This window comes from Carettochelys insculpta, chromosome 8 (assembly GCF_033958435.1).
Source record: "Carettochelys insculpta isolate YL-2023 chromosome 8, ASM3395843v1, whole genome shotgun sequence".
Lineage (NCBI taxonomy): Eukaryota > Metazoa > Chordata > Testudines > Carettochelyidae > Carettochelys > Carettochelys insculpta.
The window spans coordinates 45,831,767-45,854,790 of record NC_134144.1 but is presented as its reverse complement, the minus strand read 5'-3'; positions in this window follow the sequence as shown (position 1 = coordinate 45,854,790).

Here is a 23,024-nt window from a genome sequence, read left to right as displayed (position 1 = left end):
GTTCATTGGTGTTACATATCAAATTCTGTGTTGCCTAATAATCTACTTTATAAACCCACATAGCTATTATTAATGGAGATAAGACAATTTAGGCTTGCTTCCCTTTTACTTTACTAGAGTCATGTAGTCAGGAAAAATGTAAAGTGTTTTCAGAAATGACAAACTAAATAAGGTATTAATGATAAGCATGCTACACCTACACTCAAATTCATACTAAGTTTTATTATATCCAAAATGGCTAGCCACGACTGGGGCAAAAGCAGCTATATATCCTTTCACATGTAACGTAAGTGATCAGTATTTAGACTATGAGATATACTACCTCCTTTTTTTGTTGGAAAAAAAAGGGCATATACATATGCAAAGGTTAGCTCCTACAGTCTTTTCTTTGGCATATCATTCTCATCTGCCTTACCCTACCAGAAAAGTGCAAATGGATCCTAATGTAAATGACAATATGGTACATTGACTTCAATGGGAATTTTGCCCAAGTACAGACTAAGTACCTTTCCCATAAAAGTATACTATATTGTCCACTGCTTTATGTAGTCAGAAGTGTTGTATTGTAGCTCTCCCTGGTTTATAAAAAGCATATCATCAGAAACTTGGAAAAAACTAGTTATTCTTTTATCTACAGAAGATATTGAAAGTAATTCAACAGAGGCAAATATTGTATGATCAATAAAAGGCTTCTTGTCTTTCATACTAGTGTCCTTCCCTTGAATCATAACCAAAAGAAATAATAAGTGACAGATATGGTTTATAGTACTTTCAAATAAGCAAGTGAGCCTCCTAAAGCTACAAGCAACATTCTCTGGATATCAAAAATAATAACTGGTTTTGCAGCAGTGCAGCATGGAAACACAAGGGTATAAGATATACTGTACTTTAAGCTCTGTTTGATGAATCTGAGCACAGTTCCTGGGGGATAGATTACTTTAAACCATGCTCTTTTACTTTCTAATCCTGACTTGATTTGATTTGTACTTTAATACAGCTGCCTGGCAATTCAACAGCAAATAGAGACTATTTATGTAATCACATTGTAAGTAGTGGGACAAGAAGAAACTCTCCAGAACCTTTTTGGAAAATAGTTTGTTGTACTTTTTATTTATTGAACAGCAGGGCTTCGGGCTTTTCAGTGCTCATTATAATTGGTTTTCTGCTTGAACTTTCAAAAACTGTCATGTCAATACTCAAACAGAATTTTTTTGCTTACTATATGGCTGTGGGCTCTATTTTCTCATGTGCTACTTGACAAAGTTCTTGTAATATCTTAGAGGCAAGTTCTAGAGTTTTAGTTGCTATTTAAGAAAGTGGAAGTCAGCGTTATTTTATCTTTCGTATTGTCCAGGTTCACCTCCCCATAGTCATCTATGCCAATTTATGGTGATTTAATATGATAAAAGTTGTCTATTTGTTTCTTTCTAAGTCTCACCTTTCTGTGAGTTGTGGTATTCCAGCATTGATGTTTGTGACCCTAAAAACAAACATATTCCTCTACTATTGAATTCATGACTTCAAGGATTTAAATGTTTTGGAAGTAAAATGAGTTGAATCCACAGTAAATTGCTCAGAACTTCATGTGACATCAATGAAAGGTCTATCTGCTAGTTTTAATATTACCTGCAGGCTCCCTAAAATTTTTATTACACATTGCCCAAAGCTGGCATTCTACTGTATTACAATTTCTTTGGCTGTGTTAAAGAGCGAACTAAACATGAAATCTAGCAGCCTCTGCATTTAATAGAAGTGAAATATCGCTGTAGTGATGATGCATTTTCAAAATTCAATCCTTTCCCTAATCCATTTTGAAAAAAATGAATATTTATATTTCCAAAGAATGTTGCCAAGTTCACTCTCTGACTAAAGACTTGGGTATGACAGTAAACTCTTTCCTACCCGGCAGCCCTGGGACTGGGAGGTTGCCAGATATTCAAATATTCTGGATAATAGAGCGGTCTACCTAGCTATGCATAACACTAATGAAAAACAAAATTAGATATTAGAAACAAACAAAAATATATGCAAAGTTCTTTTTTTTTGAACCACCAGCAGTAGTATAGTACCCTGGAAACATGCTGTATTTATTGGTATTTACCTTCTCTATACTGTACTTACAGAAAACATAACTAAAATTTACTAATGGTTAAAATGCCAGTTATTTGAAAGTTCTAGATAATACAATGCCAGATATGAAAGAGTTTACTGTATACACCGAAGGATTATTTGTAACCATTTTCTGTGTGGTTAGAACATAGGTATATGTAGAATAAAAAATTAATATACAATTTTTGCATTCTGCATGTATGATTTTTCATCTTTCTTGCTCCTGCCTCCATAGAACAAATGCCATCTAAGAATTGCATAACGGTCTTCCATTACATTCCATATATTAATATTTGCAACCTCACATTAAAGATGCACTGCTAAAAAAAATTACAGGGATACCCTGAATTAAAATGTTGATTACCACATTAAAGAATAAGGAATATTCAAATCTGCAATATAATTATAAGGTTTAGTAATGTTGTATTAACTTGGTAAACCACTGAATATGTTCTATGATTAAAAAATATGAACATTTTTCCATTTAATACTGACATTACCACCGTAACAATACACATGAATAATAATATAGATGGAAATATATCCTTGTTTCCTAACTGCTATGTAATATGGCAACATTAGGATAATTTGAGGATTAATATTTTCTGGTAAAATTTATGGACACAGATGTAAAAGAGTTACATTTCACTCATGTTTTCAATATTTTTATATTACATATTTGTGAGATCTACTTTAAGATGCAGTACTTTACAAGACAAGCTTAGTTTAAATGAAAGATGATGTACAGAACTGTATGTACAATTAAGAATATGAATAACTGAAAATCAGTTTGCTTGGTCAATGGTGACTATTCATAAATATTACTGTTGCAAAAACATAGCAAGCAGCAAATTGTTAATACAGTGTTAAAACCACATATAAGAAAAACTTAGAAATATTGTTTCTCCTTGAAAAGCTAGTTCTTAGTAAATCGTTTATGTCATAAAAGAAGCAGGATGAAATGGTGAAAACTGTTATAAAATCCTATTGCTGCCTTTAATCTTAACTAATTCAAGGAAGCAGACTAGGAAATGCGTCTGATTTTAACAAACCAGCATAATGAAGGTATAACTTAAACCTCAGAAGTTCAATGAATGGAGAAGAAAAATCAGATAACAGTGCTTACACTTCAAACAATAATAGGGTATACAATATTCGTTGGGATCATTAATTTCAAATATTTAACAAGGATGAATGTGTATACCTATGCCCGTATAACAATCTGACACAAAGTTGGATCCTGGAAATAGAGGCAAGAAATTCCATATCACAATTTTAGTGACCAATAAACTCACCTAAAAACAGCAAATGCCTTAGCTAAAATCCTAGTTTAGTATTTATCAGTCCATTTATGAATGAAGTGTTCTTTCACTTCAAAGAGCTCCATTTCTAAACTATACTTTTATACTAAAGAATATTCAGAGAACTGTATGTATAGAATTCTTATTTGCATTTTCCTTTGTTTTTCATTAAACTGTGTTCCTTTAAACCTGATTTATAAAAAAATAAAATTCTAATTGAAGGGAGGGGTCTTACTCTCTTCTGGTTTTGGGACTCAACACACTACCTGAAAATATGTGTGGGCAAATCATATTACATTTGTTACACTATTTTTTTCATAAACTCATTCAAAGACATGATAGGGTCAAAAGTGGAACAGAATCATGAAAAAGTGTAATCAGACCAAGTCATGAGACAATCATTCACTGAAAAGAGAAGGTATATAGGTTTCTGTGGATTTTGATTCCTAAAACTATATCAAAGCTACTCTTTTAGTCAACTTGGAAATTTATATACTATATGCTAACCCTCCTTTAATATCCTCTCTCTCTCTTTCCTCTGGGCATTTATTGCTGTTCTTTCTAGTTCAGTAACCAGTGAGCAGAAGGTTCATTAAAACTAATTGAATCGGAAACTTGTCTGCCCTGGGAAATGTTAACTCTTTGTTGTTATATCTAGGAAATTCTTTTTGTTGTGTTACTTGGAATTAAATTATTGGATTTTAATGCAACAAATACCACCCTGAAAAATATTTTCATTTCAGACCGTCTAGACACCAACTTCAGAAGTCCTGTAATCCTGATTTTTACAGCAAATAGGAATAGTCTGTATGGGCAAATTTTAGCACCATATTCACAAACAGTAAGGATGCTGTCATATTAACTCTTGGGAGTTCTTGATACCATTTATATTGGCTGGAAATAAAAAGAATGCAATAAGCTTCCATTATAGGTCATTCCAAACTGGTAAAACAGGTAATACAAACACAAGTGAGAGAATCATTACTGTTTAATAGAGATTACTGGGAAACAACAAACCCCCTTTTTTAATATTAAAAATGACTCACTAAATGTCAAAATGAAAATATTAGCATGATTAGTCTGAGTGGTATACTGAACCTTATGTTAACTTCCTATTTTTAATCATTTGTTAGCAGTGCTTACAAAAGAGGGCTGAAATAGGATTTAGGACACTGTTTTGTACAACTGTTTGTAACTTGAAAATATTGATGAAATAAAACACTTGATAATAGTCACAGTGGTAGATTTTTGACAGCTTTAAAAATCAATTGAAAATAACAGGCAACCCACTGTTGCTAATAAAAGTAAATATTTATGACTGATTTGACTGAGCTTCAATACCAGTCAATCACTTTCTAAAGGATCTTTGCAATTCATTAACCTCTTTTTACTGGTCTTGTCCCTGTTGGTATTAGCCATTAAAAAGAGAATAAGGGAGGGGGTTTTGATTTTTCTGTTCTCATCATTCATAGCTTATTTGCTCATTCCCTCCATTCCCAAACATTGCTGCTAAATTGATTGTCTGTTTAGTCATATGAATGATAAAGTAGCTCTGCCACCAAGATTGAAAGCATCCATTAATTTCTGAGGAAGGTGAGTTTCCCTGATTCAGCTGCAACCTAAACCAAAACTACTTCACACCGTTTCCAGCTTCATCAGTAACTAAATTCAGGCCATAGTCTACTGCTAGTATAAACATCATACTTCCCTTTACAATTTTTTCTGTGTAAACCACCAAGGAAAATAACCTTTTAAACACTCCTTGGCATCCATTGTAATATTCTTATTCTGTACAATACAGGATGCAAAAGCAAATATTTGCTGTTTTGATTTTAGTTTTAAATAATTTAATATTTACTAGTCATACATTCTAAACATTTGATTCCTAAAAAAATATTATGTTGTATGGTATAATATTAAAGCACAGAAGCCATTGATCTATTAAATAATGAAAAATGGTGAAACATCTGATTTATTTGGATACTAGATCATACATGAAGTTGAGTGCAGTTTCTATGATTTTTAATCATTACAGTGTAAATCTCATTCAGAAATTAAAAACACACTTAAAATACCTTTAAAAATCTCAAAAGATATAAATTTCTTTACTCTTGTGCTCTCCACACTGTAAGAGTAACTTTATGGTGCATTACGTGCCTTGTGTTTCTGTTAGGCTGTGTCTACACTGGCAAGTTCATTAGAAACATATTTCAAAAGGAGGGGCTCTTTCAAAATATCACACAGAGCACTTACACACAAAATGCGTTCTTTCTAAAGACACTGCTGAGCCAAAGACCGTGGTGGACACAGTGGCACCCAAGGCAGAGTCCAAGCCAGAGTCTCAGCAACAGCCAGGACCCTCAAGCGGGACCTGGGACCAGGAACTGGAGCCTTCATCTGGCAAGAAAGGGTCCCTGGGGATTGCTGATCCCTCCAGCTCCTCAAGCCAGAGCCCTTCCACCCACCACCTGCCCCCCCCCGCCACACACACACACACGCAAATTCTTCAAGGGACCCTCAGGTAGATAACCTGCAAATTGGAAATCCTGGACTGTGGGGCCTTATATCATACATTTTCAAAGATAATTTTTCACTTTTTAACTCTTCAGTTCGCATAATTCATGCACCATTCAGGAAAAGATAGTGTAGGCTTTCTATACAAGTCAATTTTTCGGCTGGATATTAAACAGTAATTCTCAAAAGCTATCAGGAAATCCGTGAGTCATTTCAAAAAACTAGAGTTTACCCTGTGAGATAGGGAAGCAGTGAATTGACACACAGAGGGTATCAGTAAATCACACAAAACTGAAGTCATACACAACACAGATCACCCAAGCAACCACACAGTTCAACGCCTTTACTGCAATGCCATACTTTACCTCTGTGAACTCTACTTTCTGCAGCTCAGAGAGGAAAAATCTGTCAGAAGATCTGTTAATTTATTCATCTAGGCCATATTTCCTGTTTCTACTCAAGCTGTAATGGAATCATCTTAAAACACATCAGAATTGATATGCCCTTGTCTAAACTTAGACTTTTAGAACATTAGCTAACCCCATTTAACATCACTCCTTTGAAGCCTCATCTACACAAAACCAGAAAGAGGCTGGAAGTGGTACATCATGGGGGCTAGGATAGCTATTACTCTCTTAATTGTACAGATTTCTCTATTCTGTAGGCATAGTTTTATATGGCTTTACTCCTCTCTATCCCAAAATGGTGGAGGAGGGATTACAGGAGTTATGTTTTCTTATTTCATAAGTTGGCACCCGAGAGCCAATGTCACCCCTGCTGAGAGTATACGCATTTTCACTGAAGTCAGAAGACATATACAGAAAGAGTTTGATTAAATTTAGCCCCAAATATAAAGCTCAATGTAAAACTCTAAAAAAAAATTGCATTTAATAAGTGACAATGAGGAATTCCCTTAAATAAAAGCTGAAAAAATTAACATTAGGTTGTATTTATTTTTCCATCAAACATGCCCTTTATTGAAGCTTAAAAAGATACACAGAAGTTTTAACCAAAAGGGAACATGAACTGAAATCACATTCCCACATTACACTCTTAAAAAGTTCCACCACTATGAGGCAAAAATCCCTGTAACCTAATGAAACTTGCAGGTCAAGTCTCAATCTGTATCATAACAACTGGAGAGAGAAAGTCCAGAATGGATGGCTCCTCCATTGAAAATGTCCTGGCAGAAGACCTCAAATATTTATACCTAGGGAATGTTGGGTGATTATCCTCAGCTAAGGGGAAAGTCCATTTCAAAGCTTTTTGTAAGTTTGGAAGACAGCTCTTTAGGTACAAGAAACAGTACCATGTGATTTACATGACTAATCAGCCACCAGATTTTCAGGCCAATTGTGAAACTTCCATCTTAACAAGTAATCCTATGATATCAAATACATAAACCATTAATTTAATGATACAGAACAAATAATAAGTAATAAATCAATAGAAACAGAAGTTTATCTGAGAATAATCCATGTATAAAAAAGGAAGACATATTTGTCAAATGCATAGGTCACTTCACATAGTACATCCAACTCTAATCAATGCCTTCAATTATTCCTGGTAGTGAATAAGGAACTAGTACAGTCTCTGGAAGACTTGTATAGTACATTCTCTTTAGCCTGCAGCACTCAATGATCAGATGGGCATTTTCTGTGACAAATAAAGCCTGAATAATTTTCTGGGATAGCCTCATGTACAGCTTAATATAAATGTCCAGTCTAGAGATGACTAAGGTAGTTATGATTGTGGCAAGGGCCACATCAGAAATAATTATACAGTATTGTGCTTAGCATATATATGTTAAAGGACCACCCAGACTAGCAAAGGGCCTCAGAATCTGGGCTAGATAAAACATCATACATACAGCTGACTGAAAGTGAGTATTTTTAATTCATGAGAAATTTCAGCATTTTGAAATTTGATTTCATTACGCGCTGAAACAAAAGTCAAATTTTTCAGTTTCTTAAGAAGCAGAGATCCTGAAAAAAGTGTTTCAGAAACACCAACCCACAGTATTTCCAAAACAATATTAGACCCCCTGGGACAGTGGAATTTATGTTCTTGACAGACATCTCTGCTCTGTAGGTTGCCCCAGGACCCCAACTACCAAAGTAGATAGTTCCCCAATTCCCAGGCTAACTGGCTCCCTTAGAAGACAGCTATCTACACAGAGATGCTACAAGTCAAAACAGAACCCCTAGCAGCCTTACCTACCTTGTATAGAACAAAATCCTGCAGAACCCTGACCTATGCAGCCCTTGGTATTGATGAGCTACTGCCACTGACATCCTTGGTGATTTCTCTGGAAGTTGTCATTCAAGAGTAATCCAACCCAGCCTTCTAAGGTCCACAGAGTGAAAAACCTTGAGAACCAGGATATCAGCACAGACATTTTAATCGGGCCCATTGCTAGCAGACCAGCAGGAAACTCATCCAATGTATTCTACCCAGGCCTGATATCAGATTAATGGGGTCCTGGAATATCGGAAGAGTCTCTCTCTCATTCCAGTTTTGCCATGCCACCACTTTTTCCTTAACTTTGCTCAAAAATTTCAAATTTGGGACAGGGTAATAAATACCAACAGTCAACCTCTAGATGACTTCAGAACCAAAGGTCGAACTGCTCCTATGATGGAATCTGACACCCGGTCCTCACCTTAAAAATTATCTGTGAATATTTGAATTGGTTTTATAGCCTTTTTACCTCTGTATATTATATAAAAACATGAAAGTTTTTTAATGTTTATTTTTTGCCCTTTTTTTTAAACCTTCAAAACACCAGGAATATCACACCTGACCATTCTTGATTAGGCTGAAGAACATCTAGATCTTAGGAACATTTAGGTGTGAGATTTAATAGCTTAACTGAAAGGATGAAGAGGGGAAATTGTAACAAAAGCTTCCTTTCTGCATACTGTTAACTAGTGATTGAAGTTAAATAAAAATATGCTTTCAAAACATAATCAACCATTTCAACACAAAATAGCAGCAAAAATAGGCAACACTAAGAGTTATTAGTTACAAATAATTCTGTAATTGCTTTCCAAAAGGTATGGTATTAAGTCAGTGTGTGGGAGGATACATGCTGCACAAAGTAAGAGCAGTCTTAAGCAATACAGAAACAAGAAAACCTGCCCAATTTTATAGTCACAGAAAAGTTTTAAAAATTAATACAAGACAAGTGACACCAACTGGGATAGGGTAAGAAAATTAACCAAGGTCCAATGCCAGGAAATTAAATGTGAAGTCATTGCAACTCATACAATATGGAAGAAGTTTGTTTTCCCTCTTCAAATATTGTTTCAAGACAATACAGGATCTGGAAGCCCCAGACTTGTCCTGCTCTTTGCACGAGACTCATATGCCATACGGTCAGAATGGCTGGCATGCAGCTTCACTCTGCGGAAGCAGTCTCCAAATTAAATCATATGGCTGAGAGACAAAGTAAAAAATACCTGTGCTGGTAATCACAAATATTGTGTGGTGACTGAAAAGGACCACTTCTGGTATGGGTCCAGGGAATGTTATTTTAATTGGCCTGTCTTCTGGCAGGCACCTAAATTTTCTGTTGTAATAAATAAATATTTCTTACATTTCATACCAGTAATTTTTCATGTAATAAAATGTAATTAAAATGAAAGAAAAGTTAAAATTTGAAAAAGATACTTTAAAGTCAGACCACGAGATTACACTTTGGTGGGATATCCCACTGTCGGTCAGCTCATACTCCTGGGTTTATGCCTTAAGCCTAGTATTAATTGTGGTTTAAATACCTACAACTACTCAAACCTTGAAAATGTATTGCTGGGTAGTAAACGTAAAGAAATCTGCATTTTCAGTGCTATAATGAAAATAAGCCAAACACTAACCTAAAAATTAAAAACAAAAGCAGTGAATGTGGCTCTGACTTGACATGAGAAACTGGACACGGGGAATATTTTAGGAGACTGGATTAGGAAGGTAAATAGATCACTAGGCTGAACAGAACATTTATACCAGAGATAAGATAAGAAGAACGCCCAGGGAACCATACACAATGGATAAAATAAGCCTGAAATTTAAAATGAACTAAAGCAGAGGTCATGTGTGAGAGGTGTCCAGGGATTCTCACACATCCCCAGCTTTCCTCCCCCTCAGCACTCACCATCAGCACTGCACTGCCTTTGATGGGTGTGGGGCAGTGCTGTCTCTCCCCCCTAGAGTGGCACAGTCTGAGCCCAGCACAAGCTTCACAATTTGCCCTGCTCTTCAGACACATTGCTCCAGGGGAGAGGAGTAAGGCCAGAGCAGTGGGAGAGGGTGTGGCAAGGAGAGGGCAGGGCATGGGATGGGCAGGGGCATGTGGATGGTGCCCCCCACTCCCCCAGGATCCCCACACTAGTCGCCTCTATGCTAAAGAGTTAGACACTGTGTTGTACAGGGATCGGTTCCTAAAATGTGACCAAGCTAGTCCCAAAATGTGATACACCATATAGAAAATGCAAAGTCACATATAAAAGTATGTAAAGAAGTAGCTTGTTATATAACTTTGCATGTATGATATGCCCTACCCCAGGGGTCTGTGAACAAAATAGCAAGAAGAGCCATTTATCCAAATTCGCTATGAAATCAATAGTTCAAGAGCCACAATGCACGTGAATACGAGACAGTCCTGAATAAATAACATCAAACCGTACTTTTTATAACCCCTGTTTTAAGAGCAATACACACACAATAATTTGTAATGCGATCCATGTAAATATTTAACCCTTTTCTGAATCCTAGTAAGCTCCAACATCAGTCCTATCTAGTGGCAAGGAGCACCAGAAATTAATTGGGACTCAAAAGGGCGTCAATTTAGGAGCATTAAGTATAGCGGGGTGAGCAAACTTTTTATGTCGGGCCCCAATTTTTGTCCCTGCAATTAGCAGGACCCCCGCCAGCCTGTCCAATGCCCCAAAAGCGAGAGGCGGTCTCTTGTAAGTTATGTGCCAGACTCCCTCAGCAATGGTGGGGGTGAGGAGGGGAGCCAGCAGAGGCCACAAGGGAGAGGCTGATTGCACTGTGCCCATCATGAAATTTCATGCCCCTCGGAGGCAGCACACCCCTGTTCTTTGCACACCCCTGTTATTAGCTGCATGTTTGTGCAGCTGATGAGCAAAGCACCCACAGTTAGCTTTGAGCTTCTTCTGGTGGTACACATTCGCATTTACTTCAGGTGTACAGAAAAGGAAAATATTGCTAACAACAAAAGCTAATTTGTGCCAGGGCTTGCCAAAGAGAAAAAGAGACCACCACAATCGTCAGGCACAGGCCTCACCTGCCTGAAGAACAAACTTCCCTAAACTTTTCTATTGTTGCTCACCCTGGCTCAGAATCTCTGCTCCCCCTCAGTTCCCCTTCCACACCCACCCAGCAGGGCACTCCCAGGTCACTAGAGCTGCAACAGAACATTATAAAGCCTTGCTCTGAACAGGGTTAACCAGCCATCTCTTCACTGCCCTGTCCTCCACCTGTCCACCCTATGCACTGCAGCACCCGGGCCCAGAAGCCAGAGCCCCACTGAGTGCATTCACTCCCATTTCTCCAGACTCACCCTGTGCTGACTCCACAGAGAGTTCTCCGACCCACAGCTGCAGCACCACTGCCAGGTTGGCATCTCCTAAGCTACAGGAGGATGAGGGTTCAAACAGTGCCACACGTTGGGGTCGAGATGGGGGGGAAGTCAATTGCACTGCTCCCCCCTGCCAAAAGTTCACAGCTTCCCCCAACTTTCCTCCAAGGGGCTGCACTGGGTGGGGTCATTCCACAGTGTCCAGAGCTGCATATGACTCCCCAGAGAGCCGCAGGTTGCCAAACCCTGCCTTATCCTCACCTCCTATACCTGAGCCTGATTAACTCAGCATAGCTTTGCTGTATACCAACCAAAGGAACTTGACTTGAACGATGAGACTGATGTCAAAATGTGTTCTTGGGGAGGCAAGTGGAAGCAGTCTTGGGGGAAGGCCAGAAAAACGAAGTTTCAATCAGTGACTTAAAATCCCTCTCTCTTTCATTTGCTTAACTCTTGCAATAGCATCTTCTCCCTAGTCAAAGAAAAGGTCTGAATTTCAAATGTTAAAGAATAGAACAAATAAGAACTTAATTTTCAGGCCTTCTTTTATATATAGTACACATATAAATTATAATAAAAGAGCAAAAAATTGCACAAACCTAATATTTTTCACTCTGTGGGTTGTCCATGCAGACACATTTACAACCTCCCCAACAGGCTAGGGAACTAGGGATGTGGGAGTGCTGCAGCACCCAAGGTTTTACACAGGGTCTGGATCACCTGTCCTGCTCCACAACCTCACATCTGGATCCCAGTCACTGGCCCTGCTCCTTGGTCACTGTCCTGAGGCACTAGGCCTGCTCTCAAGGTCCCAGCCACCAGCCCCACAGCTGGGGCTCTGCTCTTGGCCCCAGGCCCACTTCCAGCCTTGGCCCCGTTACAGCAGTACCCTCACCCTCACTATTAAAAAGGATTCCAGATCCACTGACCTCTCCCAACAATATCTCTTGGTTTAATTTCAGAAACTACAAAGATCCAATTGACAGGTAGTAGAAGCTTGTCATCATGTCACCTTGGTCAATATTCAGCCAAAGCAGACACAGAGCCTCTTCCCTCTCTCAAGATATATATCGGCTTCTATGGAAGTCTGAATCCAAGTGATATCTTTGGGAAAAATGCATAAAATGCATCACAACAGGAAATTTTCAACAGTGTCAGGCAATTGCAATCCAGATTCAGTAAGCTGTCTGCAGTGCACCACAGGTCCAGAGGGACAGAGTTTAACAAACACTGTGGTATTTTAAAACTCCCATACAATTTATGCCTCTGTTTGGCTTACAGCATGACCGTCACTACTTCTACTTTCCAACCCATACTGCTGGTCTCTGCAAGTCACCTATACCCTGTAGAGACTTGGAAGGATAGTGCCTGGGAACACTGCATTTAAGCCCTATTTATCCCTTCCAAACAAGTACTGTTGATTGCAAAGGGTTTGTAACTTGATGTCTTCACCGATAAATATAGTACGTATTGGCAGATGTCAGTAGTGGATATTCAGTGTGGTAACTTTTTTCAGCAGATTCTTTAATTAGATGGTATAATGCATAATAATGACAATTCAAGTAGAAAGAAATACAAATGGAAAATTTTACATTACAGAAGGGAATGCAATTTTTGTAGCGTTCATAATAATCAACAAACATATCTAGTCAACAAAAAAGCTGCTATAATATACTAAACTTATTTTTTTCTTTTAGTTCTATAAAATAGAATAATTAAAAATCATATACATTTTCACCTTTACTGATCAGGTGCAGAGGAGTTCCGAACAATCTAACCTATATTTGTTCAGCACCATGGAAACCATTTCACTCTATTATCCAGGCACTATTTACATAAAACCAAGGGGGAAAAAGGCAAGAAAAAAATAAAGTGGCCTGGGTAGAAATAACAAAAACAGCATTCATAGTGGAGAGGTGGGCAGGAACCAAGAGGACCTTACTGAAATTTATATTCCCTGAAGGTGACAGCTGCAACAAATGGGATACAAAAAGACAGGTCATACTAACCAATGTAAGATTTCTCTTCCTGCAATATGCCATTTTGATGCTTTTTAAGATGCACGGCCCACTTGTGCAGACATTTAAATCTATCTTATCAGAGTAATGAATCTTACTTAAAATAAGGCAACTTGCCAAATGAAATGGAATGATACAAGAAGTGGAATATTGATAATTATACGATAGCAGATACACATCAATGGTTTGAAAAGGCAGATGTGCAAACCCTTGACACAAAACAAAATGTTCTGCTTATGTAGAAAATGGAGTTATTAATAATCGTGTGTTAGTTAAAAATTAAACCTGTTTGTTCAATATGACTTTTTATCTTGCTAATGGCATTATAGTTACGGGTCACGAGCAACAGAGAAAACATGGAGCACTGAATACATTTTGTTGTTCAAATTTCTTCTCTTATGACCCTGTCAACATTTCCCCTGAATGTTCCTTCCCTGTATGGAGAAAGAAAAAAAAATGTCCAGGATTTTTATGTCAACGAATTAAGAAACAGATAGACTGTGACCTTAGAATAAAAACTGAATTCAGCACAAATACTTCCCTATTTGTCAAGCTCATGCAATTGCATGAACGACCTAGTCTGTAAAGGAAAAAAGCAAAACTGCTTCATCCAGTTTTTCTGCCTCGGGGTTGACTCAGATACACCTCAGTTTCAAATGTAAGCCTCTTCCAGGATGTGAACTCTGACCAGTGACATCAGCAACATTGTCTAGGGCAAGTATGTTCTCAAAGAATGACAGTTTAAACCTAATAACATCCCAAACAATTTATAGTTGGGTGTAGAGAATTGAAAGTTTAATAGCATTTAATAAACAATGTTGATGCATTTGTAAAATTTAGTGCCCACTTCTGTAGGCCACTAAGGAAGCTAAAAGTCGCTGAGAATATTCAGCAACTCACATGAATGGCTCTTATGGATCTGAAAAAGGCAGGAAGCAGTTTGTCAGCTGGGGGTCTCAAAGTGCTTTTCCAAAATTGGTATTATTAGTTTTGACTTGAAGATGGAGAAACAGACACAGGTTAAAAGATTTTCCTATTTTAGTAGAAATGGGCTAAGCATATCTGCCTTTGTACCACTGTCACAGAATCTGAGGACTAGTATGGAATTTTGCTTTACAATACACCTTTGAGTGAAAGGGGTTTGGTCATTCCATTGGAAGGGTGCTTCCAAGTGTGATGTCAAAACATCTCCTGCTAGCTGAATTCAAGTAAATCAGGTTTACAGCAGAAAATAGCCACAGGGATTAGGTATTTCAATCCCAGTCCATCTCTGTGTTTAACAATTGGCCTGAAGCCATACTATCTTGTCGTATGATCCTTTCTTATCTCAAAAGCTAAGCAGGGTCAAGCTGGGCAATTTCTTTCATGGGAGACCTCCCATGGAACACTTATCGAATAGAAAGTCCAGGGAGGGATGTTGGAGACCCAGCTGCCAGCAGTCTTCAAGTCAGCAGTGAACTAAAGTCCTGTCTTGCACAGGGGATACCAAAGAGTAGCCTTCTCAAACCCTTGCCCGGATCCACCACAGTAATTGAAATTCTCACACCTTTTTCATAACAGCAGTATATTTATTTGGGTGATCATATTTCCTTCTATGATACCTAATTTCTCCCTTTCTATTGAGTATACTGTTTATCCTGTTCTTCCTCCCTTTTTTTCCCTATTATAATTTGTTGTGTAGCACTGTAGTGTCAATATGTGCTGTCAAACAGCTGCCAAATCTCAGCCCAGACATTGCTATCAGTTAAGGGGTGTGGGAAGTGAACCTCTGCACAACATAGAATTTTAATTTAAATTTTAAATTATGGGGAATTAAAGGTATAACAGCAACTTAATTTTTTCCATGTACAATAATTTGAAAATTTTACACTTATCATAGCCAAAATAACTGCTCCAGTAATTATATTATAGAGCGCTCATTTCCAGTATGTTGAAATAATATTAACAACATGATCACTCAATATCCAAAAAAAGGTCAGTCTTGATTTCTGACAACTTTACTAGAAAAGTGTTATGTAACTATGAACTGTAATTGCTGACAATGGTCTCCAATGTGCCTTGAAATAACTCAAGGAGTTTGATCACCACACATCCTCCTCAGCATATCAACAGAGTAGTGTTAAGATGGCATCAGATGTGAAAAGTTAGGTAAGGCTGATTTTTCTGGGTCCCCTTGTTGGCATTTCTGACACACAGGATTACCCCAGCACATGGGTGCCAAATGAGTCCACACAAGCAATGGTTGGATGAAGGACCAAAACCTGCCTTCAGTAAGGGGAGACCTGATGCAGTCGCTAAGATGGAGATACCACCAAAAAGGAAAACCTAACAATCAGAGAAAACAGGCCCTAGAATACAACACACCAGGCAAGGACCTACTTGCCCCAAGGACAGGCACTCCTGTGAGGATCCAGCCACTAGACAGACATCAGAAAGAACAGACTGAAAGAGTTGTGAGGTATTCAACACAAGGTGACTATGCAAGAGTGCTAAGTGATCCAAGGGAACAGGAAGCACTCAAGAGCCAGCAGACCAGCTCTGTAGAGCGCCAACTGAACTCTTCGTGGAACAGAGACAATCATTTGGAAGCCAACCCACAGAGTTGTAGGAAACTCAGAGGCTTTGGGAGGCTCAGAGACAAGGAGACAAAGATAGCCCCTTCCACTATGTCTACACAGCAGTATTATTCCTAAATAAGCCTTTCTGGAAGAGGTTTACTGGAATAGCCTATTTCAAAATAGCACAGCTACACACAAAATGCATTTCGAAATAGTACGCAGAGTGTCTACACACAGTGGAGCCTATTCTGAAACAGAGCCATTGGCCACACTATGGCTTATTTCAAAATAATCTCTCTTCCCTGTCTACGTAGCCCCTATTTTGAAATACCCATATAATGAGGCCTACCAATTTCAAAATAAGGCATCCACTATTTTGAACTTATTTTGAAATAGTGGTTGTGTTATGTACACACCCCATACTTATCTTGAAATAACTTTGTTGCATTCTTTTCTAGTGCAGTTGCCTGTGGAGGAGGACCGAACTCTCTCAAAGAGCATGTAACCTGCTGAGTCTGTGGTAAAAACTATGCTCTAACATGGTTATGCACCAGCAGACACTGACCAAAGGGACCCAGAGTTGGAGTCTCAGTGTTCCCTGTAAGCTGACCACCCTAGGAGAAAATCAGGTGCTGCCTGGATGATCAGCAGATGGAAAACTTTAGACGGAATGTTGGTCTCAACAAGTATTTGTTTTTAATCTTTATATTGAAATATGTGTAAAACATAGACATTGCATCATGGTCAGTGGAAATGGGGTCAGAGGACTGAAGTTCTCTGAAGCACCTGTTACAAAAGGGATAACTGGAACTCACACTTGATGGGTTCAAACTAAAAACAATGCAGCCACATGGACAGAGCAGTGCACAGGTTCTAATGAAAGTCCATTTGTTCAAACACTCACCATGGCTACGTCTACACTAGAAGCATCCATCTACAGAAGGTACTGTTGGAAGAGATGTTCCAACAAAACTTCTGTCAACAGATTGCATCTACAAATACAAGCGGATCAATATTTTGACCCACTCTGTAGATAAAAAGGCCCCTGGAACATCTACACCACTTTTTTGTTGACAGTTTCTGTTGACAAAACACATTTTGTGTGTAGGTGCTCTGTAAGTTTTGTTGACAAAACTCCATTTTTATCTACAAAACTCTCTACTGTAGACATAGCCCTTTACTTTGTGCTAATGAAATACTGTCAAATATAGAAAAACTCAAAACAGACAGGATTGCTAGGAAAGTTTTGCTATCTTAAACTGGAAAAAATGTGCTCCATCAAGCACTACAACCACACACAGTGAATAATCAGCAAACTTTTGTCTTCTCCATTTGTTTGCTGTTCCAAGCAATCATTCTTTCTGCTTATATGTCAGAATCATCACTTTATGAAAAGATTTCTGAAGTTCTTCCACAAGGAAGATGAGAAAGAATGTCATATTGTGAAAGAAACTACACAGGAAGGTTACCACATACTGTACCGTTACCTTCACTCTACTTGAGAAAATGATAATGCGCTATGGAAGGTGAGCAAGAGAAGTGGACTCACATAGGTTAACTGCAATGCCTTTTAACATATCGGGAATGGTACCTGTAATCAGATTCATGCTTGACAACTATTTTTTGTTATGAAAAGGCTTCCATGGTATTTTTGAATCACCTTTGAACATTCCAACCCATATAATAAATAAGCCACACTTTATAAACACTGTGATCATGTCAATTGGTATTGTATTAGTAATTACATTCATTTATCAAATGTTCTATCAGGAGAATCATAATGGTTTCAGTATAGGCACAATAGACACCCAACTAAATTTTGGGGGGTTTAACCAAGTCCCAAAGCCACAAATCTACCAGCAACATGAATTAATCATCAAGCATTAAGGACACATGTGCAGATAAAAGCATATTTCTGAAACCTCTGCAGATGTCTTCATAGTTGCAGGCATCCTAACACATTGTTTCCATTTACTTCATTGAGAGGAAGAGTACAAGATTCACCTCTTCAGCCTCCCTATAAAAACCTTACGAAAATAGACAAAGCACGTGTACCATTTAGATGTTATTTGGCACCTACGGAAAAAAGGAGAAGGAAAAAGGAATATAAATTAAGAATTATCTGACTTTTGGTTCACATAACCTTGGATACTTTTGCTGCTGGTACCTTCTATAATGAAGATTCAAGCCACCAAACAATGGAAACAAGAGGAATCTGAAGAAAATTATTATGTATTGTATGACTAGCTAGTGCGTCAATAAGTGACTCTCATCTGATTTTTGAAGACCCTACAGAAGATGTCCATTCATTAGCAAATCATCTACTCCAATATAGTCTGAACTTATCAAACCTTTCCAGGAAGAAGAGATTTAAGCTGCTACAGGACGCACACACTGAAAACAAGTATCAGAGGGTTAGCTGTTTTAGCCTGTATCTTCAAAAACAACAAGAAATCCCGTAGCACCTTATAGACTAATAGATATTTTGGAGCATAAGCTTTCATGGGCAAAGACCCATTTTGTCAGATGCTCCAAAATATCTGTTAGTCTGTAAGGTGCCACAGGACTGAAAATAAAGATATCCTGGCAAAAGAACCTTTAGTAACATGCAGAGATGAAAGAGAAAAAATATTCACAAGAACCAAATTTTTACTTTAATATAAGGCTCCTTTCTTTTTCACCTTGTCCTTTATTGCTCCGCTCTGAACAAGCATTGCAAATCAGAATCACTCCCCTACTCATCTTTCTATGATTGTCTAAAATATATTAAGTGCTCGTTCCTGCAGCACGTGTTAAGGCAAATCACCCACTCGATTCAATTAGAGTTTCACATCAGTCGGTGTCTATTTTGTCAGATATTAAAGAGATTAATAAGAACCTCACTGTTTGGCTCAGAGACCTAAGACCATGCACCATAATTGCATGAAGATCTCTCTTCACACCAAATGAAACACAGTAGACTGGATCTGCTTGTGCAGCACACTAAGAACAAATTGTGCTATGATCCTCAGAAAGAATGGACTTAGCAGGCAGTGGAAAGGAGGGTTACCAGTTGCTGAGTTCCAGATCCTCAAAATTCCATCTACTGCTTCAGGAGAGGAGCAGCTTTATGTTACCCAATTTCCACTAAAGACAACCACAGGGTTACACTCAGATGTATTTTACTGAATGCCACTCTTACATTAAAGAAAAAAGGGATAGTAGCTTTAAAGCGCACACACACACACACACACACACTCTCTCTCTCTCAGACCCTCCTGAACTCATACACTTACACACATGATCTCATACAGGCAAACAAACAGTTGCATAGAGACAGCAGAGGAAGCCAAGGCATATTGGGTCCAGCGTGTCTGCCTGCAGTCACAAATCCAGGGCAGTGGGCTGATCGTGAGGTTACAGTCCATAGCTCTTGTTCTGTGCCACTGCCCCAGGATGCTGAATGTCGGTGAGTCATGAGCTAACAGCAGAAGGGACTTTGATTTTGTCTTCATGGGGCCCCTCTCTCTTGAGTGGATTCTTTTGCAGGGCTCAGCTCCTATTAATCTCTAGCCACCAAAGTGCTGCTGGCAGCTGGTCATCCCAACAGGCTGGCTTTGGGATTCTGTTGCGTACACACAACCAACACTCGCACTTCTAAATGAAACCACAAACACACCTAAATTTCTAACAGACGGGACTTCTGGCAGACTTATGGTAACGGTAAACAATTTCTTGCTAACTTTTAATACTTAATATAGACTTAGCAGCTGCTACAAAACATAGCTTATGAAACCAAATAAAACTATATAGAACAAACCTAAATCTATAAAACAAAGCTACTGTTACAAACCATACAGAAAATTGCAAGAATTAAAACCAATTATGACTGAAAGTTACAGAACTTACACCTACATTGTATTGGACTGAGCAGAGTCTTTATACAACATTTCCTTTATTTTAACATGGGAATTCAATCTGACTCAAAAACACATTTACCCTTCAATATGGGAAGCTATTGTACCGCAGATTTTAAGACTATAGGTGTATGAGTGACCACAAACTGCATATTTTAAACTAATCTTCACATTTCATTTAATGTAGTAGTTAGTTTACTACATTCCATTTCCTGATAGTCATTTAAGATCCAAAATAATTCTTATATTCACACTGGTCAGATATCCTACTTATCTGTCCACTTTGGACCACTTCACTATTTAGCATTATTTAAAAAAAAAAAAAAAAAAAAAACCAACACAAAGCTGGGGGTTAAGCTATTGTAACTCCAGCCCTATCCTCCTTTTGGACTTTGACCATGTGTGGGGCATAACAATCTACAAAGCCACAAGGAAGATGTGAAAAGACAAACATAATCCGTTACAAATGGTATAAATTAGTTGTGGAGCACCTGCTCACACTGCGTAAAGAAGAAAACAGAAATTTTATAATGTGACAAAGAACAGACTGACAGCGTTGCTCTGAATCTATCCTGTATGAAATTGCTTTATTAAAAATAGTACAAATTAAGTAGCACATAGAGACCATACATTATGATTTGCTTGAGGGCTTATATGAGATTTAAGTGTTACAAAGTATGTGCTTTTAGTTGTATTAAAATGGGAATCAAAGAAGATATTTCTACACGTGACCTTCTTCCTAGATCTTGACAGTAGTAGCATGAGATACTTTCACTCACTATCTCTTGTGTTGCCACCTACCAATACTGAGGTTTCTCCTTGTATCTCCCCATTTGTGTACAGAGAGAGCCGCATGGCGCTGGCAGACTGGTTTGATAAGAAGCAACTCAGGAGTCAATGTATCCTGTTGCTCTTAGTTGCAAGGCTGCAGCCTCAGGACAAGGTCTCTTCTAGATAGAAAAGAGTCCATACAAATTTAGATTTTGTTCATTTATAGGCATTTCTGTGGAGGTCTTCACCTGTCAAGCAGCCACGGTTGTTCCTAGTATTCAAAGGGACTCTCTATCAAAATTGCACTAAAAATTATTAAAAAAAAATATGTAATTTAAGTATTAAAGATGGCTCTGGGAAAAGCCTCGAGCATTTCCTGATCTCTCAGTTGGTCTCAGATCAACACACCTCCGTCTATAGCCCTTTCCTAAAATCCTTCATGAACGTTGACTGGAGGGGTAGGAAGGTTACATGAGCGCTCCAATGGGCATTGCTCTTCCAGGTTCCACCATCTAAGCTGTGTCAGCTAGCCAACCCAAAGGCTGAATCCACACCATGACAAATTCGAATTTAAGGCAGTTAGCTCAATATCACCAAGTGACTGTCTTCACTATAAGTACCATTAGCTCAATTTAGGGAACACTAATACCGATATTACAGTATCGCTGGTACTGATATGTACAGCATGAAGCTTCAATTCAAAAGTTGTATTAAAGGCCACTGTGGAAGCACCACACCTTAAAACCGAATTATTAGCCTCCAGAGGTGTCCCATGGTGCTCCTCAGTGCTCCACTCTGGCCACTGCTCTCCAGGTGCACAGGAATTAGGTAACAGGAAGACCATAAATTTCAAATTGGGACCAGGAAGCCTGCGGCTGTGGGCTCATCTTTGTATGAGAGCCTGAGAAATGTCTGTCTTTCTTTGCTATTAGTGCTATGAGTGCATCTACCCATTACAAATAGCCCCTACACTTGGAATTTTTTCTGCGCTGCCCAGCGCCAGCCGCTGCCTCACCACACAATATGGCAGCAAGGCTGTTGTGGGGGTCGTGCTTGCATAAGAGGCCAAGAAACTTCTTCTCAGCAGTTTACATTTTTGAGTGCCCTCTTCCCTCCCGCCACAGACACCATGAAGTCGGGGTCTTTCCCACATTCAGCCACATCATGTGGGTAGCCTGTGAACCAATGAAAGGACATGCCTGCCATTCTGTGCTGACTATGCTGCCAGGCAGCACCAAAGTCCTGGGTTGCGCACCAAGGGCAGGAAAGATTTTCAGGGGCTTGCAGCCACCTAGGACAAGCCTCCCGCATCTGCTCAAATATTTGGGTGGGACTCTTTCAACTGGCCCCCCACCAAAAATATTTTGGGGCCCTTCTGCTGCCAGATGGAAGTCTCCCCTAGCAGCCAAGATACTCGGGAGCTTGCTGCTGCCAGGGGGAATCATTCATATCAAAACCTTTGATATTTCTGTTTCAAAATCTTTTTCCTAAAATTTCTCACCTTGGTTCATGCATTGACACCCTCCCAAAACAAAACACAGGGTGGAGAGCCAGTTGAGATTCCTGTTTCCGTTATATGTTCAGCGTATGAGATTTCATGGCCATCCCTTGTGTTGGCAACGTCTGTATAGTGAAGAGGGAAGATAAAGATCTTTTTACCTAGACTTTTCTATCCTCTTAACTTTGCAACCTTTCATGTGGGGGAAAGTGGGTGGAGGGACAGGTGAGAGTCTGTCCCTGTGTTATTTTCAAAGATCGAATGCAATCATGGGAGAGGTGGAAGTGGGGAGGGGGGAGACAGTCAGTGGATGGCCAGTTGAGAACACAGACTGTGCATAGAAGTCATATAGTGCACTGGAAAGCCAAATATCCTCCCCTCAGCAACTCTTTCAAGCTTGTCAGGGTCCTTATGTTGTTTTCAGGGATCAGATGCAATCACAGGAGGGGAGACAGTCAGTGGATGGCCAGTTGAGAAGACACACACTTGCTGACTTTTATGAAATCCTTGATAATTCAGTTACAGAAGAATTATCTCTGTGGATGCCCTGCTTTTCCCTCCTTCTGATGGGAAAAATGGATGTTTGCTTAACACGGAAGGGGAATAAGGAAAATGCAATGTGCGAAGATGATGTCAAAAACCAGAGAGAATACCCAGAATGCTATGAAGATGGAGAGTACTGAGGGATAGGTTCCCACAATGCACTACTGCAACAGTCGATGTTTGCCAATTGAGTGTGACAGCAATAAGTCGACTCTGT